We start from the raw sequence: 13,813 nt of genomic DNA, 5'->3' as shown, positions 1-13,813 counted from the left end.
ATTCTAAGTGCAGTGAGTGAGCCTGGAAACCGTGGCCTGGCATGAGATGTGCATTTTCTTTTTATTTTAAATATTTATTTATTTGGTTGAAAGAGTTACACACAGAGAGAAGGAGAAGCAGAAAGAGAAGTCTTCTATTCGCTGGCTCACTCCCCAGATGGCTGCAACGGCCGGAGCTGCGCCAATCGGAAGCCAGGAGCCAGGAGTTTCTTCTGGGTCTCCCACACAGGTCCAGGGACCCAAGGACTTGGGCCATCTTCTGCTGCTTTCCCAGGTCATAGCAGAGAGCTGGATGGGAAGAGGAGCAGCCAGGACTCAAACCAGCGCTCATATGGGATGCCGGCACTGCAGGCAGCGGCTTTACCTGCTAGGCCACAGTGACAGCCCGAGATCTGCATTTTAAAGCAGTCACTCTGACTAGAGACTTGAGAGGTGAGAGCAGAAACAAAGCAGGCTGTCTTGGGTTTCCAGGCCCAAGGGAGGCGTGTGGCCTTGAAGAGGCTTTCCCATTACCCAGGGGCCTTGCACATAAAGGTGCATGGTAGGTTTGTTGTTGGTTAAGTTGGGCCTAAATTTCTATTCCATACTCTTTCCTGTTCGAGAATCATTGTAAGTACAGACAGAAACATGATGTGCAACGTGACAAGTCTGTTTACAAAGTGAGGAAAACACACGTGCACACAAGAAGGGGAGAGGAGGGAGAGAGAGAAAGCAAGGGAGAGGGGAGGAGAGGGAGGAAGGGAGAGGGATAAAGGGAGGGAGGAAAGAGAGAAGGAGATGAGGGTAGAGAGAGGGAAGGAGGAAGAGGGAGGGAGCAGGAGAGGGAGACTTACTCGGCTTCTGGTGAGCTCACCAAAGGAGGTGTTTACATGGTACTGCTCCCAGGTCTTGGGTAAGGGTAGGTACTTCCTGGGGAAGGGCTCATCTGAGTACCCGGAGTGGGGGAGGGGTGGCTTCCGACTTAATCTAGCTCCTTGCCTTAGCCCGCATCAGGTTCAGGTGGGACCGCCTCAGGTTCAGGTGGGATCGCATCAGGTTCAGGTGTGACCGCATCAGGTTCAGGTGCGATCGCTGCTTTTTCCCTCAGGGGCCATTGCTGGTGCTGTTCTCACCCCGAGACAGAGCCGAGGGATTCCTTGGCAGGCCTGAGTGGCGTGCAGCCTGTCCTGTAAGATCTATTCAGTGGAATTCGCTCTGCTCTCCCCGAGGAAGCCAAGGAAAGGGAGGAGGAGAAGGCAGAAGGTTCTTCCATGACGCGTCAGGGGATGGAGCCACACATCCCGTGGCGCCTGCAGGATTCTCGCGCACCCAGGGTTGCCGAGCTGTGTCGGGTGTTGTCTGACAGCGGGAGAAAATTCTGGCTCTCTGGATCCTGGTGGCTGGTAAGCTCTTGAGCGCCTTGGTCTGGTCGGGGTGGGATCGCCGCGTGCCCCTGGGAGCCCCTCAAAGCCGAGGACCCCATCCCGGCCCCAGGAACACTTCAGCCGCTTTGTGGCCCTCCGTCGAGCGCGAGGTTTCCCTACTTGGTTCCCAGCTCGGCCATTTTTGAGCCCTTTCGTTGAGTCTGGAGCGAGCTGCTAGCTCCTTCCACAGTCAGGGGCCCTGGCCTGGGTTCCCTCCCCGTGGATTCCTCCTCGGGTTTCTCCTCTGAAGCGATCCTAGGAGATTTCCGGGAGGCAATCCCCAAGTCCCGAGACTTCAGAGTAGTTCATTGTAGATGTTTTTCTTTCCCACGTCTGCTCTGTGAAATAAGGAAGAAAGAGGAGAAGAAGAAACGTTAGCTTTGCTTGGGGCCTGCCTTTTTCCTCCGAGCCTACTTCCCGCTCCTTGCGCTGCAGTCCCTTTATGGGGCTCTGTAATAGATGATAATGTGCTAAAAGCAATCTCTATTACACTCTGCGCAGTCCTCACTGTCTCCAATTAGGCTCTTTCAGATTCCTAAAACACCCCAGGCACCTTTAAACTCGAAAGCGAGACCTCTGTCTGGGATCACCCTGCCTTCATATTTATTTTCTGGGGAGAGAGAGATTTTTCTCGGGATGATAGTTTTTTCAAGCTACAATTACAACATCCTAGCCGTGGAAGTAACCTTAGAGACCATCTACGTTCTCATCCACACTCTTAGTGTATTGTTGAGAAACAGAAGGGCCTGGTGAGTCAGGGGGTTGGCACCGCCGTCATGTGGTTGTTTAGTACTAATGACTGGGATGTTTGTCTCCCATGGCGGGATTCTCTGCTAGGTGCTTTATGATTGTCCGAGTCTCTCCCGAAAGTCATACAGCTGGACAAAGACGATGTGTACTCACGGGGCATTACATCACTCGTTCCGTCAGTCATTTGCCAAATATTTATTGAACACCTATGCAAGCAAGGCACTGTGCCAGTGCATTAACTGATATGGATAAACAGCTTGATTTAAATGCAAACCAAATACAATTAATTTCTGGGAGCTGTTATCTTTTAAGTTTGGGCCCTAGCAACTGAAGGAGTGAAAACAAAAACTTTGCTTTGTTAAGTACAGATTTTTTTTAAAGATTTATTTTTACTTATTTGAAAGAGTTACAGAAGGGTAGAGAGAGAGAGAGAGAGAGAGAGAGAGAGGTCTTCCATCCGTTGGTTCACTCCCCAAATGGCTGTAATGGCCAGAGCTGTGCCGATCTGATGCCAGGAGCCAGGAGCTTCTTCCGGGTCTCCCATGTGGGTGCAGGGGCCCAAGGACCTGGACAATCTTCTACTGCTTTCCCAGGCCATAGCAGAGAGCTGGATCAGAAGTAGAGCAACTGGGACTAGAACCGGCACCCATATGGGATGCTGGCAGAAGGACGAATGCCTTCCGCTCATAAGGTGGTGTTAGGGATTTCTTGGGTTTTATGTGAATGTTTTGGTCTGAAAAGAGGCAGGTTGAGTTTTAGAGTTCATGAAACACTGGGTAGTAAGGTCATCAGAATAGCCACACAGTTTGGAAAGTGTAGAGTTTGGAAGAAATTACTCTACTGCTAATTCTCCCTGAAAACCTTGATCAGATTGTTTGTTAGTTGACAGATATCTTATTATTGTTGCTTCAAAGAAGAGGACATCTGAGTGTTGTTTGCTATTGCTCTCGACTCCATCAGAGGCTGTGTAAAAGGGTGGAGACTTTCGTTCAGAATTCTGTAGGTGTTTTAAATAGCTAGCAAAGCAGACCATAACAAGGCTTCCTGGAAGTCACAAAACTAGGCATGACTGTGGCAAAACCACAGCCCAGGGTCAGAAGGATCGTCACCCATTAGGAGATAAGAATCAAGAGGTGATGTTGACAGAACACTGTGTTAGGAGTCAGGAGGGCTAGGTGCTCTTTTCAGAACCACCTCCCTGTCACCCTGGGGCCTCCAGGCAAGACACAGAACCCTTAAAGATATTCTGTCTTCACCTCCCAAATTGTAAGTGGCCACCAAATTCATGGAAAATGCATACTATCAAAATTATATGTGAAGTTAAATTTAAAAGAAAATTAAAAAAAAGATTTTATTTGAAAGTCATAGTGACTTGGTGGGGGGGGGCAGAGAGAGGGAGGGAGAGAGTGAGAGAGAGATCTTCCATCTGCTGGTTCACTCCCCAAATGGTGAAGACAGGCAGGGCTGGAGAACCCAGAAGACAGAAGCCTGGAGCTACATCTGGGTCTGAGCGAGTTTCAAAAAAGAATTTTGCACCAAAATAAACTTAATTCCATTTTCCCATGAACTTTTTGAACTACTACTATGTGGATACCAGTGCTTGCCTTACCCAGTGGACTGCTGTTTTGGGGATCAAATGAGATTTTTAATGTAAACTGCTTTAAAAACACAAAAACCTCAAGAAATATATGACAATTTTATACCAAAAATTCAGAATTTTGACCAGTAATAGAAATAGGAGAGAGCTCAAAAAGTCATGGAAAACAGAATTAAAAGGTAATGTGAATTTTCCATGAACCTTTTAAGGACCACTTCATATTTATATCATGTTTCAGGGGTGAGATTTGGCCTTGTAGTTTTTTAAAAAAATTTCTTTTAATACTGTTTTATAGTGTCTAACTTCTTAAATTGGCATTTGTTCCATTATATTATGTTAAATTCTTGTTCTTTTTTTTTTTTAAGATTTATTTATTTATTTGAGAGGCAGAGTTGCAGACAGAGCGAGAGGTCTTCCATCCACTGGTTCACTCCCGAAATGGTCACAATGGCTAGAACTGAGCTGATACGAAGCCAGGAGCCAGAAGCTTCCTCCAGGTCTCCCACATGGGTGCAGGGACCCAAGCGCTTGGGCCATCCTCCACTGCTTTTCCAGGCCATAGCAGAGAGCTGGATTGGAAGAAGAGTGGCCGGCATTTAAACGGCGTCCAGATAGGCTGCTGGCGCTGCAGGTGAAGGCTTAACCTACTAAGCCACAGCACTGGCCCCTGGCCTTGTGGTTCAGCCTGCAGGTGGAATGCCCACGTCCCATATCCTGGCTCCGGTTCCTGGTTTGAGTCCTGCTCGATCTCCTGACTCCAGCTTCCTGCTAATGCAGACCCTGGGAGACAGCAGTGATGGCTCAAGTAATTGGATTCCCACCACCCACATGGGACACCTGGATTGAGTTCCAGGCTCCAACTTCAGCCTGGCTCAGTCCTGAGCATTGTGGCATTTGGGGGAGATCACTCTGTTTCTTATTTCAGTCCCTTTCTTGCAAATTTTTTATTAAAAAAAAAAAAACGTACTCTTTCAATAAACAAGTCGATGATTTTAAACAAAAACTGTGCCTCCTTCTGTGGATGTTGGGGCTCTGTACCTGTTTTTCTCTGCTGGAAGCACTTCTGTTACCCTTCTTTTGAAACTGGCTGATAGGATTACTGCTGACGGGAAGTGCAGACCCGTCATCCCTTCAAAGAACCAAGAACAGAGCTGAATTTTATTAGAGAGCTCAGTGTGATGGACTCAAGAAGGCAGCAACCCTGGCTCACCACCAGTGATCTCTCGTTCCCAAAGAGAACGCTCCCAGCAGATAACCCCTGAGAGCTGCTGAGTTGTGTGTGCAGTATTTCCAGATGATGGCTGGCTGGTCTCACTTTTTTTTTTTTTTTTCCTGATGCTGTTGTGTCATGGTATAGAGGAGTAGAAATCCCTCGGTAATGTTTGATTATAACGAAAGCTTTTTTTTTCTTTTAGCATTCCATTGGTTCATTCACTAAGTGTTCATTGAGTGAGAACAGCGTTGGGCACTAGAGATGCAGGCCAATGTGGTTGAAGAGAGAGATGTCGTGGAGTAATTATGTGACACTGTGGTGAAGTTCTGTGCTTCATGTAACTACTAAGCGGTAGTTAGAGCTAGCAAGCTTCCCCCAAACCTGTGTTCCTCTTACTTGGAGTCTACAGAAAGTGTGTATTCTAGGGGGTGAGACACAGGATTGTGGAGATCCTGTTAGTTTGACTTCTTTGGAGCATATTTTTCACTCCCATTCCATTGTGCCTCACATCAGTATTGCCTGAAATTGCTTTTGACTTAGTTGAAGGCAATCTATACAGACTTAAGGTAAAAGTATTGGAAATGAGAAATTTGGAGTTTGTCTGAGGCAGCAGTGAATGGATATATATTTCAATATATTTATTTGGCAACTGTTAAATTAAGAAACAAGATCTTTGCCCTCAATCAGAATAAATTCTAGCTTGAGATATACTGGTCACCCAGTGTAGAAATTCGTACCATATTGGGTGTGCATTTATGGCAGAGGTGGGGGTGGGGTGGGCTGCAATAATATGCCTGCCATGGTCTGAACACTTGATGTGCATGTAACAGTTTTAGCCTTGCCTAGGAATAATAAGTCACACAGTTCAGTAACCTGCTCTTGTTTATGACACCAAAAATACAAAGCATTGAAGCCTATGCAATTGGTGCTTATATTTATACGGTGCTATGAGTGTACAGAGGCTTTTTATAAGTATATAAACAAATGTTATTAATTTTTAAATGCATGTAAGAGCTGCTGTGATTAATCAAATACAAATCCATGGGGCAAGCCTTGTGGTGTAATGCATCCCATATCAGAGTGCCAGTTGGAGTTCTGGCTACTCTGCTTCCGATCCAACTTCTTGCTAATGTGCCTGGCCAAGCAGTAGATACCATCCATCTGGGAGGTGCCTATGGAGTTTCTGGCTTTGACTAACCCCAACTCTGGCAGCTGTGGGCATTTGGGGAGTGAACAAGTGGGTGGTAAATACCTCTTTCTCTCTCTCTCTCTCCCCTTTCCCCCCAACTCTGTTTTTCCCTGTTGCTGTCTTTCAAGTAGATGAACATAAATAAACATTTAAAATACAAGTCCACATACATTTACTGAATTCATTGTATCTTGTTACCATTTCACAGTTCACTTTTGCATGTGTGATTATTTTAATATATATCTTTCTCCACTAGAGTTTAGGCTCCATGAATCTGTTTTATAGTCTAGTAAGTCTCTGGGTACTCAAATATGTAAAATGTTTGCAAAACGTCAGTTAAGTATATTTTCTTGATCAGAGATTGCAAGTATAATGTGCTGCCCTTTGAAATTTTATAAAGTTAAAACAAGTGACCTCCTTTGGGTTGAGGTTGAGATCCTCAGTAAGGAGCCATAAATGAAAGCTAGACAAGATGCAGAAATAAAGATGCAGATTAGAAGGAGCAGAGCACAAAGACTGAAAGTTGATGAGCTATGGATAATTCGCTATTAATGTCACCTCTGCCTTCAACTCTCATTGTCTTGCTTCTTGCTTTATGCTCTTTATTTTCCAAAATTGTGACAAATCTTGCTCCATGTGAACTGTGCAATAATACAAAAAGTAACCAGGTGAGAAGCGGAACAGAATGGCTGCTGTCTGGATCTTCTACCTTACAGCTTTTCTTGAAGGACAGTGTTGAAACGAACTGAAGAGATCCTCTTGTTCCTCAAGCCCACTTCTACTCTAAGGAAACAGAATTCCCTAAATCTTAGGCTTCTGGCCATGCCATACAGCTAGATTGTGGCTAAGGCAGGACCAGAATCCACATTCTTGTGTTTCAGACCCTTTATACCATACTTTGCTAACTCTTTGTTGGGGTCAGATTCTTCATCATTCAAAAATTTGATCTGGGAAGAGAAAGTGATGTAACTGATAAGTTAAGAAAGTATGGATTCCAATTTACAGTTTATGTCATTCCTTGCTTTCATTCAGTCTTTCAAAATACATGCTCCTCCAAGCCAGCAACAGCAGGAGAATAAGCCAAGAATACAACTTTGTAAACTTGATGTTAATGTTTACCTAATTCCACTGAAGAACATAATCTTTAAGTCAGCATGTCTTTATTCTGTGAAGTCATTAGAAATATGCTACCCACCCTAATGAGAGTGAGTAAGTATGTTCTTTCTTCATCATTTGGGCATTCTTTCTACACAACAATTCCCTCTGAAGCCGATATCAATGCTAATTTTGCATTAAGAAAGATAAAGACATAAAACACTACGATAAATATCTGGCAAGCCACAGAGACACTATTTTAAAGAAAATTGTCTGAAGACACTTTAATGCTTTCTATTGCTATGGTTGCAGAAATTACTGAGGGCGCAATGCTAAGGGAATCTCTATTACATCTATTAATGAGATTTATAAGAACACTAATAGGTAAATCCAAACCTGACTCCATCAATAGTGATGCAAATTAATGCGATTCCAACTATTCAATGGGAGGTTATAAATATTCATGCAGATTGTCTACTTAATGAATGCCTATTCTGCATGTTCTAAATATGTATGCAAGAGAACATGATGTGTATGTTCTCATCATAGCAAAAAGCAAACTATCATCTACAGGGTGAATATGTTAATTTCAGTTAAACATGTAAGCTCTCACAACACATCCACTCTCATCGTTGAAAAAGAAATGTGTACTACCTACTAGAAATTTAAGGAAAGACGGTTTAAATATCTTCCAACAACTTTCAACCCCATTGACCCATGGTTTTTCCCATCAGTCCAGGCAGGACTTGTAAGACCATCTGCTGGGTTCAGCAGAGCACTAGTCATTTGGTGACGAGTGAAGGAGATTAAAACTTGATACTGGAGAACCAGTCAGGCATGAAGAAACCGGAAAAGCGTATCAGGGAAGCAGGATTAATTAACATTCTGTACATGTCTGAAGGGAGAAAGTGAATTTTGTGTAGGTGGAAATAGATGTGAGTCCTTTGCTATGAAAGTATGTGATCTTAATGAACTTTCCATTCAATGATTTAAGGAATCTAAATAATCTCAATAGTTTGTTCACAGATGCCTCATTTCACAGCTCTCCTCGGAGATTCTGTTTTATAAATAAGATTGCCTCATTATTAGCTCTCTGTGGTCCTTAAATATCAAAATAAATTTAGATGGAGATGAACACAAGCCTGATTTTTACTTAGTTCTGTTGTCACATTCACATTCTATAACACTATGTAACCTCAAAGAATTGATTTTTTTTCAAGGTAAGATAATTAGGAGAAAATATTGTATTTTCAAGGCTTATTAAAGAAGTAAGTTCATTAATTATATGCTATTATGATAGTTGCTTACATAGACAAAATTATTCAATGGCTTATTTTCTTTATGGATTATTTTAATGTAATCAAATGTATATTTTTATTTCATTAATTGAGATGTAATTCATGATATTGATGCTGATGCTTTGGTTTCTGTATTGTCATTAATAATCCGACCTCAGATTCTTTTTAAAAGATATATTTATTTATTTGAAAGTCAGACTTACACAAAGAGAGGAGAGGCAGAGAGAAAGAGAGAGAGAGATCTTCCATCTGCTGGTTTATTCCCCAATTGGCTGCAATGGCTGGAGCTGCGCCAATCTGAAGCCAGGAGCCAGAAGCTTCTTCCAGGTCTCCCACTTGGGTGCAGGGGCCCAAGGACTTGGGCCATCTTCTATTGCTTTCCCAGGCCATAGCAGAGAGCTAGATCAGAAGTGGAGCAGCTGGGTCTCAAACCGGCACCCATATGGGATGCTGGCGCTTCAGGCCAGGGTGATAACCCAAAGGTATGGATGCCGTGTATGTACATCCAGGAGAAACTACGTAGGCCTTGTAGATAAACATTCTTAGATATTCACTTGATGTGTGGTCATCTCACATGGGTGTTTGTATTTTGTATGTATGCAACTATCATTTTCTCTTTATTCTATGCATTTACAATCTCTTGCCTTTATCATCACCCTTATGTCATTTTTTTTTCCTGAAAATTATCTAGCCTATTGACTGTTCCATCAGGACATGTTGCGCCCACAAGACAAACCAGCTAACACTCATGCCTACAGATTTCTGTTCCCGCTGGTTTCCAGCCCAAGAGGGCATTCTTCTCTGCTCATAACAGACAATATTCTTCGGCATTCCAGCTCACAAAAATCTGCAGATCACAATCCTTTATGCGTTTGCCTAAATGACTAGAAAGAGATCTAAGACAACGAAGGACAGCCAGCTAGTTAAAGCTTTGCTTGCCCTCAGATTTCTCACACCTAATAATCACCACCGTCTGTTTAAATAAATTCAACTGCAAAATGGTACAGAAAGAAATAACTTTTATGCTTCTCTCCAGAGTTCTTTCAGAGGATGTCTTTTTAGTTTTAAAAACATATACATCGTGCAGAAGCAGCAGCAGCAGCAAGGGCTCCAAAGCAGAAAAAAAAATCATGAAAAGGAATAATGAGGTATAGTGAAAGAATCCCAAATCAGTACCAGCTGTTGCACAATGAGGTTCAACTGCTAACAGGTGTGGAGACGAGCCATGTGCAATGTTACCTTGTGTCAATGTGTCTCCTGAAAGGACTTTTGGTTGTAAAATTCCCAGAGCATTTGGAGAGTTTGCAGGAAATGCTGTGTGTGTGTGTGTGTGTGTGTGTGTTTCAAAAAGCTCTCAGAAAATGGAGTTAAAAGATAAATTCATTTCAGTGCAAAAATTTTTTGAAATTTATACATATGCAGGGGGTCTTCAAAAAATTCATGGAAAATAATATCCAAAAAAAAAATCCTTGTGCATGAATTTTAAAATTTCTGCACCAAAACAAACTCATTTTTTAATTCCATTTTCCATGAACTTTTTGATGATCCTTTGTATATATTTGTACATTTATATATCCATTCACATAAAATGCATCCATTTAAGATAGAGTTTAAGTTTTATTTTATTTTTAATCAACATAATTATATGTATGGAATACAGAATGAATTTTAATTCTTACTATAAAGTAATGATTAAAATTTGATATAGTGGATATGTTAAATAACTTAATTCAGTCATCACACAATAAATACAGGAAGAGTGTTTTCTTTAAAGATCTCCCCTTATAAGGAGATGAAAGTACATCTTCGTGTCAGAAAGGTTGTGGAGTAGTGTGGGGGAAGAGAGTAGGTGTTGTCTTCCCAACCTGTGGCTTGGACTCGGAGGATCTCATTGCACACCTCCGGATGATAATCCTTTCAAGGTCCTTCAAAAATGTGGGACCTCTTTGGAAGAATTCTTGGACAAGTGTGCAGAGCCATCAGCAGCTTTCTAAAGAAGTCTGTGAGCCACTTGCTTCAACTTTAAAAGTGGTGTGGTCAAAAGTGCGGGGATGTTTAAGTGCAGCAGCCCTGTGCTAGAATCTTCCTGTGTGTCGTAACCTCTCTAAGCACATTTCTCTATCTATAAAATGGGGAGAATGCCTCTGGCCTTACGTACGTATTGGGGGTTTCTCAGACTCCAATGGCCGTCTCAGTCACTTGGGGGCTTGTTGCAATGCACATCGTCTCAGCAAGCCTGGCGTGACTCATGGGAGCCTGAGGAGCTTCCGGTGATCTTACTGCTGTAGGTCAGCTGTGGCACACTGGAGAGGCACGGGTTCCAACTGCCACCTCTGAAATTTGACCTCACGTGTAACTCCCTGGGGGGTTACAAAAATACTGATTTCTATATCCCACTCCCCAGGCTCCTGAGTCTATTAGCCTGGGTGCTGCCTAAGCATGAGGATGTTTTAAAGCTTTCCCAGTGCTCAGAAGGTGCAGTGAAGTTAGAAAATCTCTGACTTACAGTGCAGTGCCTGGCACCTGTTAGGTGCAGAGCGATTGTTAGTTTCCATGGCAGGCTTCTCAGTGACTGGGATTGAATAGAGGGGAACAAAGGACGGAAGTGTTCCTTCTGGTGCTATAGGACTGAAAGGATTGTTAGGGAGGCGAGAGTGAAATCCAGTCTGCAATAGACTTGCCTCTGAAACCAGTTTCTTATCGTTTCCGTTTCCTATATTTAGACAAACTGGAGGAAAGGGATAATTACGTTCTAACCTCACAGATTTGTTGGAAAAATTAATGTTTATAAAATGCTTTGAGACCCTTGGATGAAAGGATATTCAAGACATTGAAAATATACAAAGGAAAAACTTCTCAAAAATGTTCAGTAATTAACTCAGAATAAGGGCAGTTAATGTTGGGGCACGAAAGGAGAGGTGGTGGTGGTTGTGGCTTGGGGGTGTTGACTCTGGCGTATTTTCTGTGGATGCTTGGAAAAATGATCCCAAACCTGCTTATATTCGCTCATTTTACTGGCCCTGATTGTTTTAAAAGATTTTCTTTTCTACAGGGAGCCTAAATTTCAACCGAGAATATAGGTTTTTTGAAGTCTTCTTGTTGCGGCTCAGGCCACGGGAGCCACCTCAACTAAGTTGTTATTATCACCAGTCCTTGCCAGAAAGAACTCCCAGTCTTTCATGCTCCAGCATCAACCCTTTGGGAGTGTTTTAAGTAAATGCTTTGAAATTTGTAAGTGTTGATCTCATTGATGAGTGTCCAAGTTCTTTTGAGAGTGGAGTTCTTTGCCATCGCTATAAAACAGCAAATATTTGGAAGGGCCATTTATGAAGGTGGGGTCCAGCATGGTGTGTGTAAAACAGAGTGAGTTCCCCTGCACACGGCTCAAGAAGATGAAACGTGATGATAGGGACCCAGACCAGGCATATACCTTTCCCCCGTGTCAAGCCTTGCTCTGCTCCCTGCTCTCAGCCTGAGAGGTCGACCTGCATGGGCAGCAGGAGTGCGCTTCCTTGTCTTCGGGCCACAGGCTGGATTTGGTCAATGAGATAGTCTGGCAGGGGCAGGAAAGGTGGAGGGAGAACTGGGTTCTTTTTAAAGAGTTGTTTTTTAATTCGAAAGGAAGAGAGAGAGATAATAAAGCAAGAATGAGCAAGTGCTGGTTCACTCCCCAAATGTCCACATTGGCTGGTTGGAGCCGGGGCTGAAGCTGGGAGCCAGGAATGTGATCTTGGTCTCCTCCATGGGTGGCAGGAACTTAGTTACTTGAACCATCACTTCTGCCTTCCACAGTCTGCACTGGCAGGGATCTGAAGTCAGGAGCCACAGCCGGGACTCCAGTAGGGAAGGCAGATGTTTTAACTGCTAGGCTAAAGGCTTGCTCCAGAGAATTGGGTTTTCTATTCCCCTAGTTCCCTTCTTACCAATGTGCTTGAACTGAATGTGCTCCTAGACACAGATAGTCTTGATGACATGATTCTCCTTGGTTCCATCTCCTTGTTCCTTCAGGCTTCTGGCGATCACAGATCCTGAAATAGTGCCTCATAATTTGCAGTTGACATTCATTCTGATCATGATTTTGTAAATCTTGTAAGTCATCCTTAGATTATTCCTATTTGGAACAAATGGGAATACTGTGAGAACAGGGAGCTCATCTGTTTTGCTGACTAGTATATTTTCAATTTTATTTGCTGAATGAACAATGAATAAATGCTGGAGACTCTTCTTCATTGGCACTTCAAATAGGGTATTGATTGGTTATCGGGGAGCCAGTTCTGTGTATGATGGCAGTCTCTCTCTGGTTAAATGTATCTAAGAATTAAGATCACATAGAAAACTTCTCTATGTTCCTTTGGCTTAGATTTATTTTTAAATCCTTGACTATCATATGGAATTAAAAATGATATCAGTATTGCACTAAGACACATATTTGTTTTTAGCATCCCTCTTGCATGTCCAATTTAGTAAGCTACCCTTCAGACTTAAGTAGAATCTGTAGCACAAAGTTGCTAACCCTTGTTTAGCACACAGTAGATCCATCTCCTAAACTCCATCCTTGCTAGTTACCCTCTGAGCTTCTCCACCTGTCACTTTAGCTCTCCTTTAGCAGTGAATGCTGTATCCAGGGCAGGTGTTTTGCCTAGTAGTTAAGACATCATTAGGATAATCAGGTCCCATATTGGAGCACCTGGGTTTGATGCCCAGCTCCAACTCCTGACTCCAGCTTCCTGCTAATGCAGATTCTGGGAGGCAGAAGGTAATGACTCAGGCAGTTGACTAACAAATGAGTTGCTGGCTCATGGGTTTGCCTCCAAGTAGTGGTGAGTGTTTGAGGAGTAAATCAGCAGATGGGATTCTCTCTCTCTCTCTCTCTCTCTCTCTCTCTCTCTCTCTCTCTTCCACCCTTCTCTATCTTTCTGCCTCTGGGAAATTTGAGGGTGGGTATATCCATATTCCTAAGGAGAAACTGCCACTTTACTAAGACATGATTGCTGGATGCTGATCTGTTTCCTGAGGTCTGCTATTTTTTAGACTTTAACTTCTTTGTTAAGGTCCACAGTAAAAAAGAATGCAATTCTACTTTTGGTTCAAGAAACAACTTTTTATAATTTATGGTTTTTTTCAAAAGATTTTGTTTATGCATTTGAGAGACAGTTGCAAAGAGGGAGAGACAGAGGGAAAGGTCTTTTATTTGTTGGATCACTCTACAAATGGCTACAATAGCCAGAGCTGAGCCAGTCCAAAGCCAGGAGCCAAGAGCTTCTTCTG

At 42.9% G+C, this 13,813-nt stretch overlaps 1 long non-coding RNA gene across 4 annotated transcripts in view; it reads left to right on the top strand.

The window, feature by feature from the left end:
* The first annotated feature begins 417 nt into the window (after positions 1–417).
* LOC149122275 (uncharacterized) overlaps positions 418–13,813 on the top strand; it is a 30,953-nt gene continuing 17,557 nt past the window's right edge. The window contains exons 1-2 of one of the 4 annotated variants that reach the window (XR_016220588.1): positions 418–432; positions 1,088–1,382. This is a non-coding gene — a long non-coding RNA (uncharacterized LOC149122275). Of the gene's footprint in view, positions 433–526; positions 542–594; positions 610–1,079; positions 1,383–13,813 lie in introns of those variants that run through there. The other 3 variants (XR_016220589.1, XR_016220590.1, XR_016220587.1) reach the window with 3 other exon arrangements.

Source organism: Oryctolagus cuniculus, chromosome 14 (assembly GCF_051225735.1).
Source record: "Oryctolagus cuniculus isolate XC-2025 breed Fujian yellow rabbit chromosome 14, ASM5122573v1, whole genome shotgun sequence".
Lineage (NCBI taxonomy): Eukaryota > Metazoa > Chordata > Mammalia > Lagomorpha > Leporidae > Oryctolagus > Oryctolagus cuniculus.
This window is presented reverse-complemented; position numbering and strand designations above follow the sequence as displayed.